This window comes from Somniosus microcephalus, chromosome 5 (assembly GCF_052327205.1).
Source record: "Somniosus microcephalus isolate GS21.2 chromosome 5, FLI_Smic_1.0, whole genome shotgun sequence".
Taxonomy (NCBI): Eukaryota; Metazoa; Chordata; class Chondrichthyes; order Squaliformes; family Somniosidae; genus Somniosus; species Somniosus microcephalus.
The window spans coordinates 302079443-302101819 of NC_140991.1; the positions used below are offsets into that span (position 1 = coordinate 302079443).

At 45.9% G+C, this 22377-nt stretch overlaps 1 long non-coding RNA gene across 1 annotated transcript in view; it reads right to left on the reverse strand.

The window, feature by feature from the left end:
• The window catches only part of LOC147117865 (uncharacterized), a 93517-nt gene that overhangs the window by 39554 nt on the left and 31586 nt on the right, over window positions 1–22377 (reverse strand). The window lies entirely within an intron of this gene.

Consider the following 22377-nt stretch of genomic DNA (forward strand, 5'->3'; position numbering starts at 1 on the left):
GGAGGAGGGAAAAGTCCATTCATGAGTTTGACAGAAAGAACTGTCAAACTCATGAAAACTCCGGGCGCCCAAAACAGTACTTAGCCTTAAAATAAATTTGGGAAAAAATCACACTATTTAAATCAACTATAAATATCATTAAATAACTATTTTAAACAATACTTTAAATTTTTGAAAAAAATAATTTTATAAAAAATAAGGGCTAAAAATACTGTAAAGTATTTTAAAATAATAAACCTGTGGAAAACATGTTCTAATTTTAATTAATTGACCACTTACCTTTTAAAATGAAGTCCTTATGCCTGGTTTTTAGATGTGCAAAAAGTAGAGGCCTTCATGCACGGGCAAACCTGTAAAAAAAGAGGAAGTTCAACGCGCAGGCGCAGACTCCTGCGCGCACACGTTCGACCTCTGAACCCTTTGGTTCAGAGGATCGGAAATGCCGGTTTCCCGCGCATGCGTAGTGCATGCAAGAAACCGGCACTTCCATCGGGTCCACGCGTGGGTACTCCGTCCGTACTCACGCGTTGGGACCTGAATTTCTGGGCCATAATTTATTCAATGGCCGAACGCGGGAACCCGCAAGAAAATTCCCAGTGAATATTTTTCTGAGCTGGGCACTTCTAAAACAATAGTGAAATATTTTTACCATGAAAATAACCAGTTCTATAATAGTTCAGCAATTGGAATCTGAAGCTTTTAGATTTTTCACTCCAATTTTCTTATGTCATCTCACTGAGGCAATGGGGAATGAATCTATAGGTGTCAGTAACTCTGCTACACCTCACTCAATGGGGAATGAATCTATAGGTGTCAGTAACCCTCCTACACCTCACTCAATTGGGAATGAATCTATAGGTGTCAGTAACAGTCCTACACCTCACTCATTGGGGAATGAATCTATAGGTGTCAGTGACCCTCCTACACCTCACTCATTGGGGAATGAATCTATAGGTGTCAGTAACTCTGCTACACCTCACTCAATGGGGAATGAATCTATAGGTGTCAGTAACCCTCCTACACCTCACTCAATGGGGAATGAATCTATAGGTGTCAGTAACTCTGCTACACCTCACTCAATGGGGAATGAATCTATAGGTGTCAGTAACCCTCCTACACCTCACTCAATGGGGAATGAATCTATAGGTGTCAGTAACTCTGCTACACCTCACTCATTGGGGAATGAATCTATAGGTGTCAGTAACAGTCCTACACCTCACTCAATGAGGAATGAATCTATAGGTGTCAGTAACAGTCCTACACCTCACTCATTGGGGAATGAATCTATAGGTGTCAGTAACCCTCCTACACCTCACTCAATGGGGAATGAATCTATAGGTGTCAGTAACAGTCCTACACCTCACTCAATGTGGAATGAATCTATAGGTGTCAGTAACTCTGCTACACCTCACTCATTGGGGAATGAATCTATAGGTGTCAGTAACCCTCCTACACCTCACTCAATGGGGAATGAATCTATAGGTGTCAGTAACCCTCCTACACCTCACTCATTGGGGAATGAATCTATAGGTGTCAGTAACCCTCCTACACCTCACTCAATGTGGAATGAATCTATAGGTGTCAGTAACCCTCCTACACCTCACTCAATGTGGAATGAATCTATAGGTGTCAGTAACCCTCCTACACCTCACTCATTGGGGAATGAATCTATAGGTGTCAGTAACCCTCCTACACCTCACTCATTGGGGAATGAATCTATAGGTGTCAGTAACCCTCCTACACCTCACTCAATGGGGAATGAATCTATAGGTGTCAGTAACCCTCCTACACCTCACTCAATGGGGAATGAATCTACAGGTGTCAGTAACCCTCCTACACCTCACTCAATGTGGAATGAATCTATAGGTGTCAGTAACCCTCCTACACCTCACTCAATGGGGAATGAATCTATAGGTGTCAGTAACAGTCCTACACCTCACTCAATGTGGAATGAATCTATAGGTGTCAGTAACCCTCCTACACCTCACTCATTGGGGAATGAATCTATAGGTGTCAGTAACCCTCCTACACCTCACTCAATGTGGAATGAATCTATAGGTGTCAGTAACCCTCCTACACCTCACACATTGGGGAATGAATCTATAGGTGTCAGTAACCCTCCTACACCTCACTCATTGGGGAATGAATCTATAGGTGTCAGTAACCCTCCTACACCTCACTCAATGTGGAATGAATCTATAGGTGTCAGTAACCCTCCTACACCTCACTCAATGGGGAATGAATCTATAGGTGTCAGTAACCCTCCTACACCTCACACATTGGGGAATGAATCTATAGGTGTCAGTAACAGTCCTACACCTCACTCATTGGGGAATGAATCTATAGGTGTCAGTAACAGTCCTACACCTCACTCATTGGGGAATGAATCTATAGGTGTCAGTAACAGTCCTACACCTCACTCATTGGGGAATGAATCTATAGGTGTCAGTAACAGTCCTACACCTCACTCATTGGGGAATGAATCTATAGGTGTCAGTAACCCTCCTACACCTCACACATTGGGGAATGAATCTATAGGTGTCAGTAACTCTGCTACACCTCACTCATTGGGGAATGAATCTATAGGTGTCAGTAACCCTCCTACACCCCACTCATTGGGGAATGAATCTATAGGTGTCAGTAACAGTCCTACACCTCACTCAATGTGGAATGAATCTATAGGTGTCAGTAACCCTCCTACACCTCACTCATTGGGGAATGAATCTATAGGTGTCAGTAACAGTCCTACACCTCACTCATTGGGGAATGAATCTATAGGTGTCAGTAACAGTCCTACACCTCACTCATTGGGGAATGAATCTATAGGTGTCAGTAACAGTCCTACACCTCACTCAATGGGGAATGAATCTATAGGTGTCAGTAACAGTCCTACACCTCACTCATTGGGGAATGAATCTATAGGTGTCAGTAACTCTGCTACACCTCACTCATTGGGGAATGAATCTATAGGTGTCAGTAACAGTCCTACACCTCACTCAATGGGGAATGAATCTATAGGTGTCAGTAACAGTCCTACACCTCACTCAATGTGGAATGAATCTATAGGTGTCAGTAACCCTCCGACACCTCACTCATTGGGGAATGAATCTATAGGTGTCAGTAACAGTCCTACACCTCACTCAATGGGGAATGAATCTATAGGTGTCAGTAACAGTCCTACACCTCACTCAATGGGGAATGAATCTATAGGTGTCAGTAACAGTCCTACACCTCACTCATTGGGGAATGAATCTATAGGTGTCAGTAACCCTCCTACACCTCACTCAATGTGGAATGAATCTATAGGTGTCAGTAACAGTCCTACACCTCACTCAATGTGGAATGAATCTATAGGTGTCAGTAACAGTCCTACACCTCACTCATTGGGGAATGAATCTATAGGTGTCAGTAACCCTCCTACACCTCACTCAATGTGGAATGAATCTATAGGTGTCAGTAACAGTCCTACACCTCACTCATTGGGGAATGAATCTATAGGTGTCAGTAACTCTGCTACACCTCACTCATTGGGGAATGAATCTATAGGTGTCAGTAACAGTCCTACACCTCACTCAATGGGGAATGAATCTATAGGTGTCAGTAACAGTCCTACACCTCACTCAATGTGGAATGAATCTATAGGTGTCAGTAACCCTCCTACACCTCACTCAATGTGGAATGAATCTATAGGTGTCAATAACCCTCCTACACCTCACTCAATGTGGAATGAATCTATAGGTGTCAGTAACCCTCCTACACCTCACTCAATGTGGAATGAATCTATAGGTGTCAGTAACCCTCCTACACCTCACTCATTGGGGAATGAATCTATAGGTGTCAGTAACAGTCCTACACCTCACTCATTGGGGAATGAATCTATAGGTGTCAGTAACCCTCCTACACCTCACTCAATGTGGAATGAATCTATAGGTGTCAGTAACCCTCCTACACCTCACTCAATGTGGAATGAATCTATAGGTGTCAGTAACCCTCCTACACCTCACTCATTGGGGAATGAATCTATAGGTGTCAGTAACAGTCCTACACCTCACTCAATGGGGAATGAATCTATAGGTGTCAGTAACAGTCCTACACCTCACTCAATGGGGAATGAATCTATAGGTGTCAGTAACAGTCCTACACCTCACTCAATGTGGAATGAATCTATAGGTGTCAGTAACCCTCCTACACCTCACTCAATGGGGAATGAATCTATAGGTGTCAGTAACAGTCCTACACCTCACTCAATGTGGAATGAATCTATAGGTGTCAGTAACCCTTCTACACCTCACTCATTGGGGAATGAATCTATAGGTGTCAGTAACAGTCCTACACCTCACTCAATGTGGAATGAATCTATAGGTGTCAGTAACCCTCCTACACCTCACTCATTGGGGAATGAATCTATAGGTGTCAGTAACAGTCCTACACCTCACTCATTGGGGAATGAATCTATAGGTGTCAGTAACCCTCCTACACCTCACTCAATGGGGAATGAATCTATAGGTGTCAGTAACTCTGCTACACCTCACTCATTGGGGAATGAATCTATAGGTGTCAGTAACAGTCCTACACCTCACTCAATGTGGAATGAATCTATAGGTGTCAGTAACCCTCCTACACCTCACTCAATGGGGAATGAATCTATAGGTGTCGGTAACCTTCTGAACCTCACACAATGGGGAATGAATCTATAGGTGTCAGTAACCCTCCTACACCTCACTCAATGGGGAATGAATCTATAGGTGTCAATAACCCTCCTACACCTCACTCAATGTGGAATGAATCTATAGGTGTCAGTAACCCTCCTACACCTCACTCAATGGGGAATGAATCTATAGGTGTCGGTAACCCTTCTGAACCTCACACAATGGGGAATGAATCTATAGGTGTCAGTAACCCTCCTACACCTCACTCATTGGGGAATGAATCTATAGGTGTCAGTAACAGTCCTACACCTCACTCAATTGGGAATGAATCTATAGGTGTCAGTAACCCTCCTACACCTCACTCAATGTGGAATGAATCTATAGGTGTCAGTAACCCTCCTACACCTCACTCATTGGGGAATGAATCTATAGGTGTCAGTAACAGTCTTACACCTCACTCAATGTGGAATGAATCTATAGGTGTCAGTAACAGTCCTACACCTCACTCAATGTGGAATGAATCTATAGGTGTCAGTAACCCTCCTACACCTCACTCAATGTGGAATGAATCTATAGGTGTCAGTAACCCTCCTACACCTCACTCAATGTGGAATGAATCTATAGGTGTCAGTAACCCTCCTACACCTCACTCAATGGGGAATGAATCTATAGGTGTCAGTAACCCTCCTACACCTCACTCATTGGGGAATGAATCTATAGGTGTCAGTAACCCTCCTACACCTCACTCAATGTGGAATGAATCTATAGGTGTCAGTAACCCTCCTACACCTCACTCAATGTGGAATGAATCTATAGGTGTCAGTAACTCTGCTACACCTCACTCAATGGGGAATGAATCTATAGGTGTCAGTAACCCTCCTACACCTCACTCAATGGGGAATGAATCTATAGGTGTCAATAACCCTCCTACACCTCACTCAATGGGGAATGAATCTATAGGTGTCAGTAACCCTCCTACACCTCACTCAATGGGGAATGAATCTATAGGTGTCAGTAACCCTCCTACACCTCACTCATTGGGGAATGAATCTATAGGTGTCAGTAACCCTCCTACACCTCACTCAATGGGGAATGAATCTATAGGTGTCAATAACCCTCCTACACCTCACTCAATGGGGAATGAATCTATAGGTGTCAGTAACCCTCCTACACCTCACTCAATGGGGAATGAATCTATAGGTGTCAGTAACCCTCCTACACCTCACTCAATGGGGAATGAATCTATAGGTGTCAGTAACCCTCCTACACCTCACTCAATGGGGAATGAATCTATAGGTGTCAGTAACCCTCCTGAAACTCACTCAATGGGGAATGAATCTATAGGTGTCAGTAACCCTCCTACACCTCACTCAATTGGGAATGAATCTATAGGTTGCAATAACCCTCCTACACCTCACTCAATGGGGAATGAATCTATAGGTGTCAGTAACCCTCCTGAAACTCACTCAATTGGGAATGAATCTATAGGTGTCAGTAATCCTCCTACACCTCACTCATTGGGGAATGAATCTATAGGTGTCAGTAATCCTCCTACACCTCACTCAATTGGGAATGAATCTATAGGTGTCAGTAACCCTCCTACACCTCACTCAATGGGGAATGAATCTATAGGTGTCAGTAATCCTCCTACACCTCACTCAATTGGGAATGAATCTATAGGTTGCAATAACCCTCCTACACCTCACTCAATTGGGAATGAATCTATAGGTGTCAGTAACCCTCCTACACCTCACTCAATTGGGAATGAATCTATAGGTTGCAATAACCCTCCTACACCTCACTCAATTGGGAATGAATCTATAGGTTGCAATAACCCTCCTACACCTCACTCAATTGGGAATGAATCTATAGGTGTCAGTAACTCTCCTGAAACAACAATTTAGCAAAGGGAAACAAACAAGTGAAGGTGCCATCTAGGGGTTACTGAGGGAACTAACCGGCACCCTCACAGGACCCCCTCCCCTAGGAACGGCTCCTGACGTTCCTCCTGGATGATCAGGGTGGCGACGGCGAAAACCCCTGATGAGTTCAGGATCCAAAATGTCCCGGGCCGGAACCCAGGAACGCGCTTCAGGACCATAACCCTCCCAGTCAACCAGGTATTGAATGCTCCTCCTAACCCAGAGAGTGGTGAACCTGTGGAATTCTCTACCACAGAAGGCAGTAGAGGTCAATTCATTAAGTATATTCAAGAAGGAGTTAGATATATTTCTTAAGGCTAAAGGGATCAAGGGATATGGAGAGAAAGCAGGAACAGGGTACTGAATTTGGATGATCAGCCATGATCTCATTGAATGGCGCAGCAGGCTCGAGGGGCTGAATGGCCTACTCCTGCTCCTATCCTCTATGTTTCTATGTTTTCTATGTTTCTATCACGGGTGGCTCAGCTGTACAGTTTGGGAGGAGAGAGATCGGGAAAGCAATAGTGGTAAGGGATTCAATAGTTAGGGGAACAGACAGGCGTTTCTGTGGCCGTGATTCCAGGATGGTATGTTGCCTCCCTGGTGCCAGGATCAAGAATGTCACTGAGCGGCTGCAGAACATTCTGAAGGGGGAGGGTGAACAGACAAAGGTCGTGGTCCATATCATTATCAACAACATAGGTAGAAAGAGGGATGAGGTCCTGCAGGCAGATTTTAGGGAGCTAGAAAAGAGATTAAAAAGCAAGACCTCAAAGGTAGTAATCTCCGGATTACTCCCGGTGCCACGCGCGAGTGAGTACAGAAATAGAAGGATAAAGCAGATGAAAGTGTGGCTGGAGAGATGGTGCAGATGGGAGGGCTTTAGATCCCTGGGACATTGGGACCGGTTCTGGGGGAGGTGGGACCCGTAGAGGCTGGATGGGTTGCACTTCAACAGAGCAGGGACCAATATTCTTGCTGGCGGGTTGTTAGTGCTTTTAAACTAATTTGATAGGGCAACCAAAGCCACATCCCTGGATGATGAAAGAGATAGAAAGTAAGATATGGCAGAAAAAAGTGCCGTTTGACAGATGTCAGGTTGAGAATACAAGTGAGAACCAGGCTGAATACAGAAAGTTCAGAGGGGAAGTGAAAAAGGAAATAAGAGGGGCAAAGAGGGAGTATGAGAATAAACTGGCAGCTAACATAAAAAGGAATCCAAAAGTCTTCTATTGGCATATAATAATAAACGGGTAATAAGAGGAGAGGTGGGGCCGATTAGGGACCAAAAAGGAGATCTACGCATGGAGGTAGAGGGCATGGCTGAGGTAATAAATGAGTCCTTTGCATCTGTCTTTACCGAGGAAGGAAATGCTGCCAAAGTCATAGTGAAAGAGGAGGTAGTTGAGATACTGGATGGGATAAAATTTGATGAAGAGTTGCTACTAGAAAGGCTGGCTATACGTAAAGTAGATAAGTCACCAGGACCGGACGGGATGCATCCTAGGATGCTGAGGGAAGTAAAGGTGGAAATTGTGGAGGCACTGACCATAATCTTCCAATCCTCCTTGGATACGGGGGTGGTGCCAGAGGACTGGAGAATAGCAAATGTTACACCCTTGTTCAAAAAAGGGTGTAAGGATAAACCCAGCAACTATAGGCCAGTCAACTTAACCTTGGTGGTGGGGAAACATTTAGAAATGATAATCCAGAACAAAATTAACAATCACTTGGACAAATGTGGATTAATTAAGGGAAGCCAGCATAGATTTATTAAAGGCAAATTATGTTTAACTCATTTGATTGAATTTTTTAATGAGGTAACAGAGAGGGTTGATGAGGGCAATGCGGTTGATGTGGTGTACATGGACTTCCAAAAGGCGGTTGATAAAGTGTCACATAATCAAAGTTGAAGCCCATGGAATAAAAGGGACAGTGGCAGCATGGATATGAAATTGGCTAAGTGGCAGGAAACAGAGTAGTGGTGAACGGTTGTTTATCGGACTGGAGGAAGGCACACAGTGGTGTTCCCCAGGGGTCGGTATTAGGACCACTGCTTTTCTTGATATATATTAATAATTTGGGCTTAGGTGTACAGGGCACTATTTCAGAATTTGCAGATGACACAAAACTTGGAAGTATAGTGAACAGTGAGGAAGATAGGGATAGACTTCAAGAGGACATAGACATGTCATTATTTGAGCCTAGGTTTATACTTGCATTGGAAGCAGTTCAGAGACGATTCACACGGTTGATTCCTGAGATGAGGGGGTTGACTTATGGTGGAATGGGCGAACACGTGACAGATGAAGTTTAATGCAGAAAAGTGCGAAGTGATACATTTTGGTAGGAAGAACGAGGAGAGGCAATATAAACTAAAGGGTACCGGCCTAAGGCGGTGCTGGAACAGAGAGACCCGGGGGTTTTATGTGCACAAATCAGTGAGGGTGGCAGGACAGCTTGAGAAAGTGGTTAAAAAAGCATATGGGGTCCTGGGCTTTATAAATAGAGGCCATGGGCTGGATTTTCATTGAGGAGTCGGGTAGGAGGCGGGACTACAACTTTCGGGGTTGTAGTACCGCCTCCATCGAGTTCTAGCCAACCCACGCGATTTTGACTTGATTGACCCTGTTGAGCTCACCCAGCGGGCTCAGCAGGCCAACTAAGGGCCACCCGGCAACAGGTGGCATCACAGATTGATATTTCATCTGTCAAGACCTTTTGACAGATGAAATATCAGCGTTTCACACTGACAATCTGTATTCTAAGTTAATTCCTTCTTCTCAGGATGATTTAGAGATCTCCCCGGAACAGAAAGCTGAATGCTGCAACTTTTGACAGTTCGCAGCCATTCTGCTTTCTGTGCCGGTGAGATGAGGGACTCCCGAGACCTGAGGGAAGGAAGGCTGTAAAGGTAAGTAAAGGTATGTAAAACTTCTTTAAACACTTTACACACACCAAACACACTTACCTTTGCACTCATGCACCCATCACTCACCTGAACACCGGACATCTCGACCTCTCCAAGCCCTTCATCCCGACGGTCCGCCTCATCTAACTTGCCGTGATTTGGAGCTGTCGGGAATCCCACACTTCCACATTAAAATAGGGATTCGGCTAAAAACTGCCTGTTTACTAACTGTTAACAGGCAGTTAATTGGCACTAATCCCCTTCCCACCTCAGGGAGGCGGGTCCCAGTGTGGGGCGGGTACCTGCCTCCTTTGAAACTGGCATGGAGGCGGGTTGGGTGCGGGATGGGGTCAGGACTCCTGATTTTGGGATTTTAACCCCCCAAACGCCTCCAATCCCGCCTCCACGGCCCAATGAAAATCCTGCCCATAGAGTACAAAAGCAAGGAAGTTATGATGAACCTTTATAAAACACTGGTTCGGCCTCAACTGGAGTATTGTGTCCAATTCTGGAAACTGCACTTTAGGAAGAATGTGAAGGCCTTAGAGAGGGTGCAGAAAAGATTTACAAGAATTATTCCAGGGATGAGGGACTTCAGTTACGTGGATAGAATAGAGAGGCTGGGGTTGTTCTCCTTAGAGCAGAGAAGATTGAGAGGAGATTTGATAGAGGCGTTCAAAATCATGAGCTGTCTAGACAGAGTAGATAAAGAGAAACTGTTCCCATTGACAGAAGGGTCAAGAACCAGAGGACACAGATTTAAGGTGATTGGCAGAAGATCCAAAGGTGACATGAAGAAAAACGTTTTTACGCAGCGAGTGGTTAGGATCTGGAATGTGTAGGGTTCTCAAAATTCCCACATTCCCTGAAAGTTATGGATAAAGGGACCCTATGGACAAGTTATTAAAAAGGGTACCCAAAAGAAAATGGCTTCTGAAACCTCGTGACCAAGACTTGCAGGATTTTAAAAGCAAGGCCCTGCAAGAAAGGCAGGCCCATTTCAAATCCTGAAACGAAACCTAACATGCATGGGTCTGTGAAAGACTTTGTCATTTTCTAAAGCCAGACAGCTAGGCAAACACAGAATATGCATTCTTCACCTTGGAACAGATCAAGTCAGGATGGACCTAATCTTGAGGCCATTAACTTTTTGCATAAATAATCGGTAACAGCTCACAGGTAGCTACCAAGCCAGGAAAGACGATTAAATTTCATAAATAACAAACAGCCAGGATATCGAAGCCATTAAACGAGGAGACAACTGCCCCAAAAGTCGTTAAAGTGAATGACTGTAATCATTTTGGACGAGCCCGCCAAATTAAACAAAGAACTGACCAGATTTGGCGCGCAGATAAGGGGTGAAGAACTGAGTATAATCGTAGGCCCACCAGTAGCCAGGCTCGCTTGCTTCTCTTGCCTCTTGCTCCTGCCTCTCCCGACACCAAGGACGCCCATTACAACACTGAGGGCCAAACACGGGAGGGGAACGGAACCCGATTCAAACACGCACGGGACACACGGGGCCGCAACTGGGCAGGTGAGGCGAGACGAAAGGAGGAACCGATAAGCAGAGAAGGGCAGCGTAAAGAAGTGTTGGGGACGAGCGGCCTAGTTATAAGCTGGCGTTTGATGCATGGGTAGAAAAATCAGAATGACGACATAAACCGCCAACTGGGCCCCAACCGCAACAAGACCGTCGGCGACCAAACCACCACCAGAAGTACAACCATTCCTGCAAGGTGAAGTACCCAACAAAAGACTTTACTCTAATGAAGGAAAAGGAGGGTACTTCGCACAGACAACTCCATTGCCGCGCCCTGTGACCACATGACGACAGCAGGCCCCAAAGGACAACAAGAGCGAACCCCAAAACCACAACTGGCTTGATCGACGGCTTTCGAACCGTAAAAGGAACCCCATTGGTGAGCATGAATCCCTGGCCCCTCGTAGCTTAATCTAGTTAGGTATTGGGGGTGGGATAAGGATAAGAGGATTTTAATGTGTTTGTTTCCCTTGATGTGCCATGTGTCCCCCATTCCCAAATAAGTGTAATTTTATATGCCTGTAATTATTCCAGTAATTCTCAGTGTTGTGATTTTATTGTGCCTTTAATAAAAATTGCGGTTTTCTTGCACTAAACCACTTGTCTACTCTATTTCTGTACCTAAGTCCGGTGTCTAGAACGCAGGGGTGTGGGAGCGATTCGAACCGCTCAGAGGCAGACAGGGGCAGAGCTGACCGGGCACACGCCACACACCAAACCCCCTACAAATGCACTGCCTGAAAGGGTGATGGAGGCTGAGTCGATCATGGCTTTCAGAAGGGACTTGGATAAGCACCTGAAGGAAAAAAAATTACAGGGCTACGGGGATTGGGCGGGGGAGTGGGACTAGCTGAAGTGCTCTTGCAGAGAGCCGGCACGGGCTCGACAGGCCGAATGTCCTCCTTCTGTGCTGTAACCATTCTATGATTCTATGAAAATAGGGTTGAATTAAACCAAGGTCACGGTGCAGAGACTAATCAAAGATTTTTCAATTTCATCAATGTCGAGAGACTGCAAAATACATGTCTGCAACGGGCACTTGTATCACAACATACCTGCGGTTTAATTGGCTGTAGTTTCATTCTTAACTGTTTAGAAAGGACAGTCAATTTACAGTATGCAGCCTGCACAATTCAGCAATAAGAAAGGACAACCTGTGTTTAAGCTTCAGCATTACAGATTGATCATTTGAATAGTGTGTGGCTGTGAATGTTACAGATGTGTAAACAAAGACCGGGCCCTCTCCTTGATGCAGTTTTTAGAAGTACAATAAAGTAAGCCCCCCTCTCAGCTCTAGCATCAAATTTTACACATGCATTCCCAGTTTGGTTTACTTTACATTTCGTGCATCACTCGTAGTTAAACATAAGAACATAAGAAATAGGAGCAGGAATAGGCCACTTGGCCCCTCGAGCCTGCTCCGCCATTCAATAAGATCATGGCTGAACTTGGGCTCAAAGCCACTTCCCTGCCCGCTCCCCATAACCCTTCATTCCATTACCTTGCAAAAACCTGTCTATCTCCACCTTTAATGTATTTAATGACCCAGCCTCCAAGGCTCCCTGGGGCAGAGAATTCCACAGACTTATGACCCTCTGAGAGAAGAAATTCCTCCTCATCTCAGTTCTAAAAGGGTGACCCTTTATTCTGAAACTATGCCCCCGAGTTCTAGATTTCCCCACGAGGGGAAACATCCTCTCTGCATCTACCTTGTCGAGCCCCCTCAGTATCTTATATGTTTCAATAAGATCACTGTAGTGTATGTACCCGTCTATCTTTAAGGGAACTATTGAATGTAACCGTTCACCTTTAAGGGAACTACTTTAGGTGTGGCACTATTTGTTTGGCTTCTGTATACTGTAACACCGATAGTGATCACACCAGTATATAAGTGTTGTGCCAGGAGTTATTGGGCAGATTCGCCCGGACCTTCGAATAGTAAAGACCTGTTTTGTTTGTTACTTCTGAAGTCTGTGTATTTATTAACTGCACAACCCACAGACTTTACAGTGGCGACGAGTCCGATCGTACCCTGCGGCAAGATTACCAAAGCAAGAAGAGCGTCGAAGAGAGGCAACCGCCCTCGTCGTGCTGCTGGAAGAAAACACGAGGCTGCAGCAGGAGAGAGGTGGAAGACTTTAGCAACAAAAGCTTCCATTAGCAACAGGCACTGACTACCCTTCTACCACGGTGCGGAGTGAGCCGATCAGCAGGGAACAAGGCGGCCAAAGAGACTGTGAGTAGGGGAAGGTGCAGAGAATATCCGGTGGATAAGGGCAGAGCACTCGACCTCGGTCGAGGGGGAGCTGTGCCGGCCAAAAGTCGGGTCCAACGGCGTCGGGTGACAGCCGGACCGCGATCGGCGGGAAAAAATCCGGGCAGTGACCGCAGCCACGAAGCGCTGAGCCTGCGAGTAGGCGTGGGAAGAGAAACCCAGCCGCAGCCGGGGAGGGAAACACCAGTCTGCGAGAGGGCTGGGGAGGCGAACGGGAACCGTGCGGGTGAGAGCCGGGTGCGGAGAGAGAGACTGCGAGGAGCCAGTCCAGCGGCTGAGCTGTTCTCCACCAACGGGGTACTCAGAGCCGGCAAAACCGAACGTGCGGGTGTGGGTAAGAGACACAGCCGAAAACGGGGTGAGAGACTGCGCGAGAGCCAGTCCAGTGGCTGAACTGTTCTCCACCAACGGGGTACCCAGGGCCGGTAGCACCGAACGTGCGGGTGAGAGAGCGACAGAGCTGGGTACGGAGAGAGAGACTGCGCGAGAGCCAGTCCAGCGGCTGAACTGTCCTCCGTTAACGGGGTGTACCCAGCGCCGGTTGGGCCGTGCGGGCGGGAGGAAAAGACATAGCCGAGTAAGGGGAGCTGTGCGGAAGCCAGCCAGCGGCTGAACCTGTCCGCTGTGGGGGAAGCGTACCCCTTCCACCGGGAAGAAACGCGGGAAGCCGCCATTAGGCGGAGAAGACGCCAGAAGCGGGAAACCGCCATTGAAGTGGGCGGGGCGAGAAAGGAAGAGCGGGAAACCGCCATTTTCGCGGGAAAACCGCCATCTTGATTGACATACCGCCATTGAAGTGGGCGGGGAGAGAAGGAAAGAGCGGGAAACCGCCGATTTCGCGGGAAAACCGCCATCTTAGAAATACACAAATAAATAAGAATACTTAAAGAAATACTGGTGCTGCTCCCAAGGGAAGAAAAATGCCTAAGCGAGGGAATATTAACGACTTTAATTCGGAAATAGAAGACTGGGCCACGTACGTGGAATGCATAGAGATCTATTGCGAAGCCAACAAAATAGAGGAAGACGACAAGGCGATAACATTGCTAAACTCGATGGGGGCAAAAACATACGGGCTCTTGAAGCATCAAATAGCACCAAATAAACCAGCGGATCAGACCTTCGAAGAGATTGTGGCTGTGCTGAAGGACCATTTGAACCCCACACCGCTGATGCTGGCTGAACGATTCAAATTCTACGCAAGAACGCAGAAGAAAGACGAAAGCAATGCGGAATACTTGGTCGAACTGCGTAGGCTAGCGAAATACTGCCAGTTCGGAGGGAATCTGACAGAAGCGCTGCGGGACAAGTTCGTATGCGAATTGTCCAAAGAAGGGACGCAGAAGCGACTACTGGAAGAGAACGACCTCACACTGGACAGGGCTGTCCTTATAGCTGCATCGCACGAAGCCGCAGCGAAAGGAACGGCGGAAATGCAACTAAAGGCGGCGGCACTTGGGGTGGACCAAATTAATTCAAGCACAACAAAATGCTACCGTTGTGGGAAGACCACGCATGACCAGAATCAATGCTGGTTTAAGAACCAAGAGTGTAGGAAGTGTGGCAAACTGGGTCACATCGCGAAGGTATGCCGGTCCGGGAAAAAGACCAATAATCAAAGGAAGCCACCACAAGAAAAGTACAACAAGGTACACAAGGTGGCTGAGAAGAGTTCAGACGAACAGAATTCAGACTCAGACCCAAACAACCAGGAGCTGGGTAGGCTGAGAATCCACAATGTGGGTAAAGAAACGGATCTACAGGCCATCTGGGTCATACTAAAAATAGCTGGAGTCCAAGTAAGAATGGAGCTGGACACTGGATCAGCTCTATCAGTCATCAACCGAAGGGACTACCACCGGCTATTCTCTCACATACCTTTAAGAAATACCAAGTTCGTATTACAGACATACACGGGGCATAACGTATACCCAGTGGGGAAAATAAGAGTCAAGGTGAGAGATAGGGGTAAAGAACACCCAAGAATGAACTTGTACGTATTACCTGAGGGAGGACCACCACTTCTAGGACGGGAGTGGATTAAGAAAATAGACATGGAATGGCATTACCTAAAAGCCATAATGAGGGAGGACTCGGTGCAAGCTATTAGCTCAGATTCTGAAATGGATGATGATAAGACCAAGTCGAATATGGAAGACAAGGCTAAAAGGGACTTGCCGACGATGGGAAAGAAAACGAAGACATGCAGAAGGACTTATGGTACCAAGAAGAATAAAGCTGCAGAGCAGAACTCCAGGTTGACAGAGAATTCTGAGCCTGTTCAAGCAAAGGATTCATCCATGACGGAAGAACACCGAGCTCGGACGCAAACTTATGTCAAAGTACGACAACAATTAGAACAGTTGAGTGACCGTCTCGTACAAGAGATGAAAAATATGGAAAGGTTCTGGGACACCGAATGGGAGAACCTGGAAAGACTACAGAGACAGCTAGCTCAAGCAGAGAGCGACCATAGAGCCATCGTGGTCAAATACCAATCACATTCCCCTGATGCTGTTCAGGAACTAGAATATTTACAGAATGAACCAAAGGAAGAGGAATCTTCAGGGAGCCAGTATTTTATTCCAGTTCTGCTCTACGACTCCTTACAAGCAGAGTGTGAGAAGTTGAAAGAACAGTATGAACAGGCCCAGGCTACAATTCTGGAGGGGGTTAACTCGGCAGCCTCCGAAAAGCTAGTTTCAGTAGAAGCATATGAACAACTAAAGGTTGAACATGAGCAAGAAGTCCAACGGCTGCAGGAAATTCTTGATGAGCTCAAGGCCAAGGCAGACTCATCGGTAGGAGATCCATCCATAGATGAGAAATTAGAGGTGAAAATCATGGCAGAGCATGAAAGACAGGATGTCCAAGAACTTATAAAAACATTGAAGGACACCCAAGACAAATATGAGGCGGCAATGACCGAGGTTCAACAACTTGAAGAACAGATTCAACTGGGTATCCTTTCAGTGGAAGAACAGGACACTGTAAGAATGGTCCCTGAACATGAACTAGAGAGCATCAGGGCGCAACTTTTCCGAGCGCTGAAAGCCAAAGTTCAAGAGGAACGTAAGGTGGAAGTATTGGAGAAAGAGGTGGAGGAAATGGAGAAGACTCTGATCCACCGTGTTCCCAGGGAAGAGTTAACGGTCAGCCAACTCCTTCATATGCTGAAGGACAAGACTCTGCAAGGGGAACAATCTGAACACGAGCTTCAATCTTCAGGGGGAACGAGTTTGGAGCTCTCAAAAGTCACGGAGATAGCTGAGGTGGCAACACAAATTTTACAAGGATGCCAAAAGTACGTTGAATCACGTCAAGGTGAACAGAAGAATGTGGAAACCGTTACTTCAGTAGAAGGGTTAAATAGCCTGATAACGCAATTACCGATGGAGAGGAAGGTATTGAACTCACAAATGAGGTCCGTCGTGAAGGAATGGCAGATAACCCAGGAAGAGCGGGATGAATATGAATGCATGAAGAAGGCTTTTCAAGAAAGATGTTTAGGGAAGGAACCACCGTCAGCTAACGTCCAGACGGGTGAGGAGGAAGAAGAAGTCTCTCTCGCTGGCCTAACTCAGGACGAACCCGAATATTACCATGACCTGTTGAGTGACACTGAATATTACGAGGATGTGGTCTGCCCAGCTTGTGATGAAAACTCTCAAAGTGCTGAAATCCGGAGGAAGCACTTAAGGTCTAAGGAACATAGAGAGTTGGTGGCGCTACAGCTGGCAGCTGAGAAAGGAGCTCCGAGAGTTTCAAAAAGGCAGAAAAGAAAAAGAAGAAGCAGAAGATAATAACTGTCTAAAATATCAGCACTTCTACCATTCCAGGCGGGACATTACGAAAGGAGCTAAATTAGTTGAAAAACTGGAAAATGTCAAGACAGCCAGTTGGTTGTAAAAGTCCGCACTGCTGGTTCAACAGGACGAAGGTTCAAGCTGTTACGTCAAGAAAAAGGCTATGGAGGAGTCACGCTAGCCAGGTAATCCGGCTACACCAAAGAAATGTTGTTCGGAACGAGTCAAGATCAGAGGCTGAATCTATGAACTGTTTCCGCAGAGACTGAACCTGTGAACTGTTTCCACCGAGATTATATTTGTAAATTGTTTTATATGACATTGACTCCACCGAGATTATATCTGTAATTTGCTTTATAGGAATTTGAAGATATGTATGTTTAACGGGGACTCTGTAAGTAATAAGCTAAAAAGGGAGGATTGTAGTGTATGTACCCGTCTATCTTTAAGGGAACTATTGAATGTAACCGTTCACCTTTAAGGGAACTACTTTAGGTGTGGCACTATTTGTTTGGCTTCTGTATACTGTAATACCGATAGTGACCACACCAGTATATAAGTGTTGTGCCAGGAGTTATTGGGCAGATTCGCCCGGACCTTCGAATAGTAAAGACCTGTTTTGTTTGTTACTTCTGAAGTCTGTGTATTTATTAACTGCACAACCCACAGACTTTACAATCACCTCTCATTCTTCTAAATTCCAATGAGTATAGGCCCAACCTGCTCAACCTTTCCTCATGAGTCAACCCCCTCATCTCAGGAATCAACCGCGTGAATCGTCTCTGAACTGCCTCCAATGCAAGTATAAACCTAGGCTCAGATCAAATAATGACATGTTCGCCACCTAAACGGTCCTATAGGATATCTATAGGGGTATCCTTCAGCTTGCTCCATCTTTTGTAGAGCGCAGGTTGCTAGCAATGGTTAACTGTTGACCTACATGAATATAGGGAGAAGATTATCTCCGTCAGCAAGGTGCAGCTAAGTTACAAATCCATCGTGCGCATCTTGGACACCATTTTCGAATCTTAGGTGCCGCACAGTATCTACAAAACTGGAGCTTCTCGGCTCCATTTAGCCCCCAATATGTTTATGATTTTGGTGCACATAGTGCTCAGTGGAAATTTTACTTTATATTCTTTTTAATCAGCTATCTGTTACAGTTACAGGTCGATTTAAGTCAATTGTTCTGTAATGAAAGAATGGTCCAGTGCAACATCTGCTTGGATCTGAATTATTCAGTAGAACTGCATCAAGCTCCAAGCAGCATCGTAAGGGTGGCTGCATATTCTAGGTCAGTGAAATGTCCTAGCAAAAAGGGATGATGGTTTGTGCAACAGCAAATGCTACATTAGATCTTGTTGCTAGGCAGCATAAAACTCAACAGAATTGCTCGCTTGTCTCAAAGACAGTGTTTTAAAAATATGTAAGCAATACCTGCCTTTTACAAAGTCGCATTGCAAAATTCAATGGAACCGTGTCAGATAGCTGTCAGATAGCACTGATTTTCATGCAATTAGGATATAGCAACATATTTCGTGTTATGCAGTGGGTGTCAGCGTGATGGAGGTGCATTAAACCACACAGTCTTATTTATTACCAATAGAGTTAAGCTTGCCTGTAGCAGTAACATTCCTGTTCGGTGAAAAATGGTAGTGCCACTGCGCTTGCACAATCGTGAACTCATGACACAGATTCATCTCTGGGCGTTGTCCTGACTCTAGTTCCTATACCAGGACCAACACAGAGCTGCTCCAACACTTCGCCTGTTTTAGGTGGGATTTACGAAGGGTGGGATAAGTGATCTGATTTGGCAAGGCTATACTTGGAATAGGCCAACATCCCCAGCATCGAAGCTTTGACCACGCTCGATCAGCTCCGATGGACGGGTCACATTGTCTGCATGCCCGATACGAGACTCCCGAAAACAAGCGCTCTACTCGAAGATCCGACACAACAAGAGAGCCCCAGGTGGGCAGAGGAAACGCTTCAAGGACACCCTCAAAGCCTCCTTGAAAAAGTGCAACATCCCCACCGACACCTGGGAATCCCTGGCCCAAGACCGCACAAAGTGGAGGAGAAGCATCCGGGAAGGCACCGAACACCTCGAGTCTCTTCGCCGGGAGCAAGCGGAAGCCAAGCGCAAACAGCGGATGGAGCGCACGTCAACCCAAGCACCCCACCCACCCGCCCCTTCAACCACCGTCTGCCCCACCTGTGACAGAGACTGTAGGTTTTGAGGGTGTCCGTAAAGCGTTTCCTCTGCTCACCTGGGGCTCTCTTGCCGTGTTGGAGCTCCGAGTTACTATAATCCTCAAGGGTCAAGTTACCCTGCCACTCCTAAAGTCATTGAAGTTCCTACCAATTGGACACCTTCGGACCTCTGATTTTTCTCAAAAGGGAGACACTCTACTGCTCCTCCAACAGAAGGACCTTCGATAACTCTGCCTTTCCCACCGCCCTCATCACATACACTTTGAAACCAAACCATTTTGGTCCAATTTAACAGCAGCAATTCTCCTTCTGCAGCCAGGTTCACTCAAGGAACAATCCACTTCCCCTTTAACACGAAGCTTTTCACAACTGCTGCCTGATTAGATTTTGTGATTAGCAAGCAATTGCGCTATAGGCTCTTGCAGGCTTTCCATCTTCAGGAAGCACATGGAAATTAAGAGGAAAGGCTTCCCTTGCCAAGTCCAGCTCTCCCACTCCTGCACATGAGTATAATTTCAATCAGTATTCACTGAAGTAAGATTGGATCTGAATGAACGGACTGAAGAATAATCTACCGAGGTAACCCTACAATCCAGCAGCACGAACGGTGAGGGCATCTTGGAAAATAGTGTGACTGTAGCCGTGATCTTCAATCCTGTATTTTTAATGGCCCACTTTGGGGAATCGCTTGTGTTAAAAATGAACAGAGACCTATTCTTCACTGGGTTTGCCAAATTAGTGATCTAATTACAGGCCAATATATCTTTTTGTGATGTGTATAGTAATCATAATCAAAATCAAATCATAATCAACTTTATTGTCATTGTTAGTGCACAAGTGCAGTACAACGAAATGTAGGCTTGCAGCTCCCGAGAGTGTACATTTAGATTAAGACATTTAAACATTCAACATTCATTTGGCTTGTAATACATTAACATAAACATAACCATGATAAAGTGCATTGGCAGCTGTGCAAGCTTTAGAGTTTATTTGTGGAGTTCAGTAGGATGACAGCCCTGGGAAAGAAGCTGTTCCTAAATCTGGTCGTTCGGGTGCGAATGCATCTGTAGCGTCTCCCAGATGGCAGGAGGGCGAACAGACTGTGGCTGGGGTGGGTAGGGTCTTTGATGATGGACCGTGACCTCCGTAAACAGCGTTTCTGGTATATGTGCTCTATGGTCGGTAGCCGGGTGCCGGTAATGCGTTGGGCAGTTTTGACTACCCGCTGCAGGGCTTTCCGGTCATAGTGGAAATGGAAATTCCTTAAGTGTTTGGGGTGAGAGCTAAATCTTATACCCAGCCTAAATAAATCCAAAATGGGCAATCGTATATTTGTCCTTGCCACAAATACCCACATTTTGTCCAATTCAGATCATTTCAAGCTTGGGTTAAAATTCTGTGCCTTGCAATTGGGCTTCTGTTTTCTTCTTATAACTTCCCTCTTTACTTTTCTTTCATGTTTTGTCTCTTATATTATTTCTCAATTTATTTTCCCTAGATCTCCTCTTGTTTTATTCTTTTTGCAACCTCTCACCTCCGCTTCGCTTCATGTTCTGTTTCATCTTAGAATCATAGCATCATAGAAATTTCCGGCACAGAAGGAGGCCATTCAGCCCATCTTGTCCGTGCCGGCCGACAAAGAGCTCTCCAGCCTAATCCCACTTTCCAGCTCTTGGTCCGTAGCCCTGTAGGTTACGGCTCTTCAAGTGCGTATCCAAGCACTTTTTAAATGTGATGAGGGTTTCTGCCTCTCCCACCCTTTCAGGCAGTGAGTTCCAGACCCCCACCACCCTCTGGGTGAAAAGATTTCTCCTCAACTCCCCTTTAATCCTTCTACTAATTACTTTAAATCTATGCCCCCTGGTTATTGACCTCTCTGCTGAGGGAAATAGGTCCTTCCTATCCACTCTATCTAGGCCCCTCATAATTTTATACACCTCAACTAAGCCTCCCCTCAGCCTCCTCTGTTCCAAAGAAAACAACCCCAGCGTATCCTATCTTTCCTCATAGCTAAGATTCTCCAGTCCTGGCAACATCCTCGGAAATCTCCTCTGTACCCCCTCTAGTGCAATCACATCTTTCCTGTAATTTGGTGACCAGAATTGTACGCAATGCTCTAGCTGTGGCCTAACCAGTTAGGTTGATTGGCCATGATAAAAATTGGCCCTTAGTGTTAGGGGGGATTAAATACATGGGGTTACGGGGATAGGGCTTGGGTGGGATGGCTGTCGGTGTAGGGACCGGGTGCTAGGGTTTGGATGATCAGCCATGATCTCGTTGAATGGCGGAGCAGGCTCGAAGGGCCGAATGGCCTACTCCTGCTCCTATCTTCTATGTTTCTATGTTTCTATGTAATCTCCACGGTCATCCCAGTCTTCTTCTGTTATTTGATTCTCTTTCCTTCTACCTTCTGACTCGACCCTCATGGTTTCCTGCCCTGTGCTCCATCTCCCAACACCACTCTACAGTTACAGCATGAATACAAAAATGTGATGTTGTTGTTGTTGTTATTAGGTGATGCCATGATCCCACTCCCACTGTTACTGTCATATTATTTTACATCGTTCTCAACTTTACTCTTCATTTTACATATTACAAATGGTTAACAACAACAACAACTTGTATTTATATAGCACCTTTAATGAAGTAAAATGTCCCAAGGTACTTCACAGGAGTGTTATAAGATGAAAAAAAATTGACACCGAACCACATAAGGAGAAATTAGGACAGGTGACCAAAAGCTTGGTCAAAGAGGTAGGTTTAAAGGAGCGTCTTAAAGGAGGGAAGAGAGGTGGAGAGGCGGAGAGGTTCAGGGGGGGGAATTCCAGAGCTCAGGGCCTAGGCAGCTGAAGGCACGCCCACCAAAACCAGGGAGGGCAGAATTAGAGGAGCACAGATATCTCAGGGGGCTGTGGGGTTGGAGGAGATTACAGAGATAGGGAGGGGCGAGGCCATGGAGGGATTTCAAAACAAGGATGAGAATTTTAAAAATCGAGGCGTTGCTTAACCGGGAGCCAATGTAGGTCAACGAGCACAGGGGTGATGGGCGAACGGGAG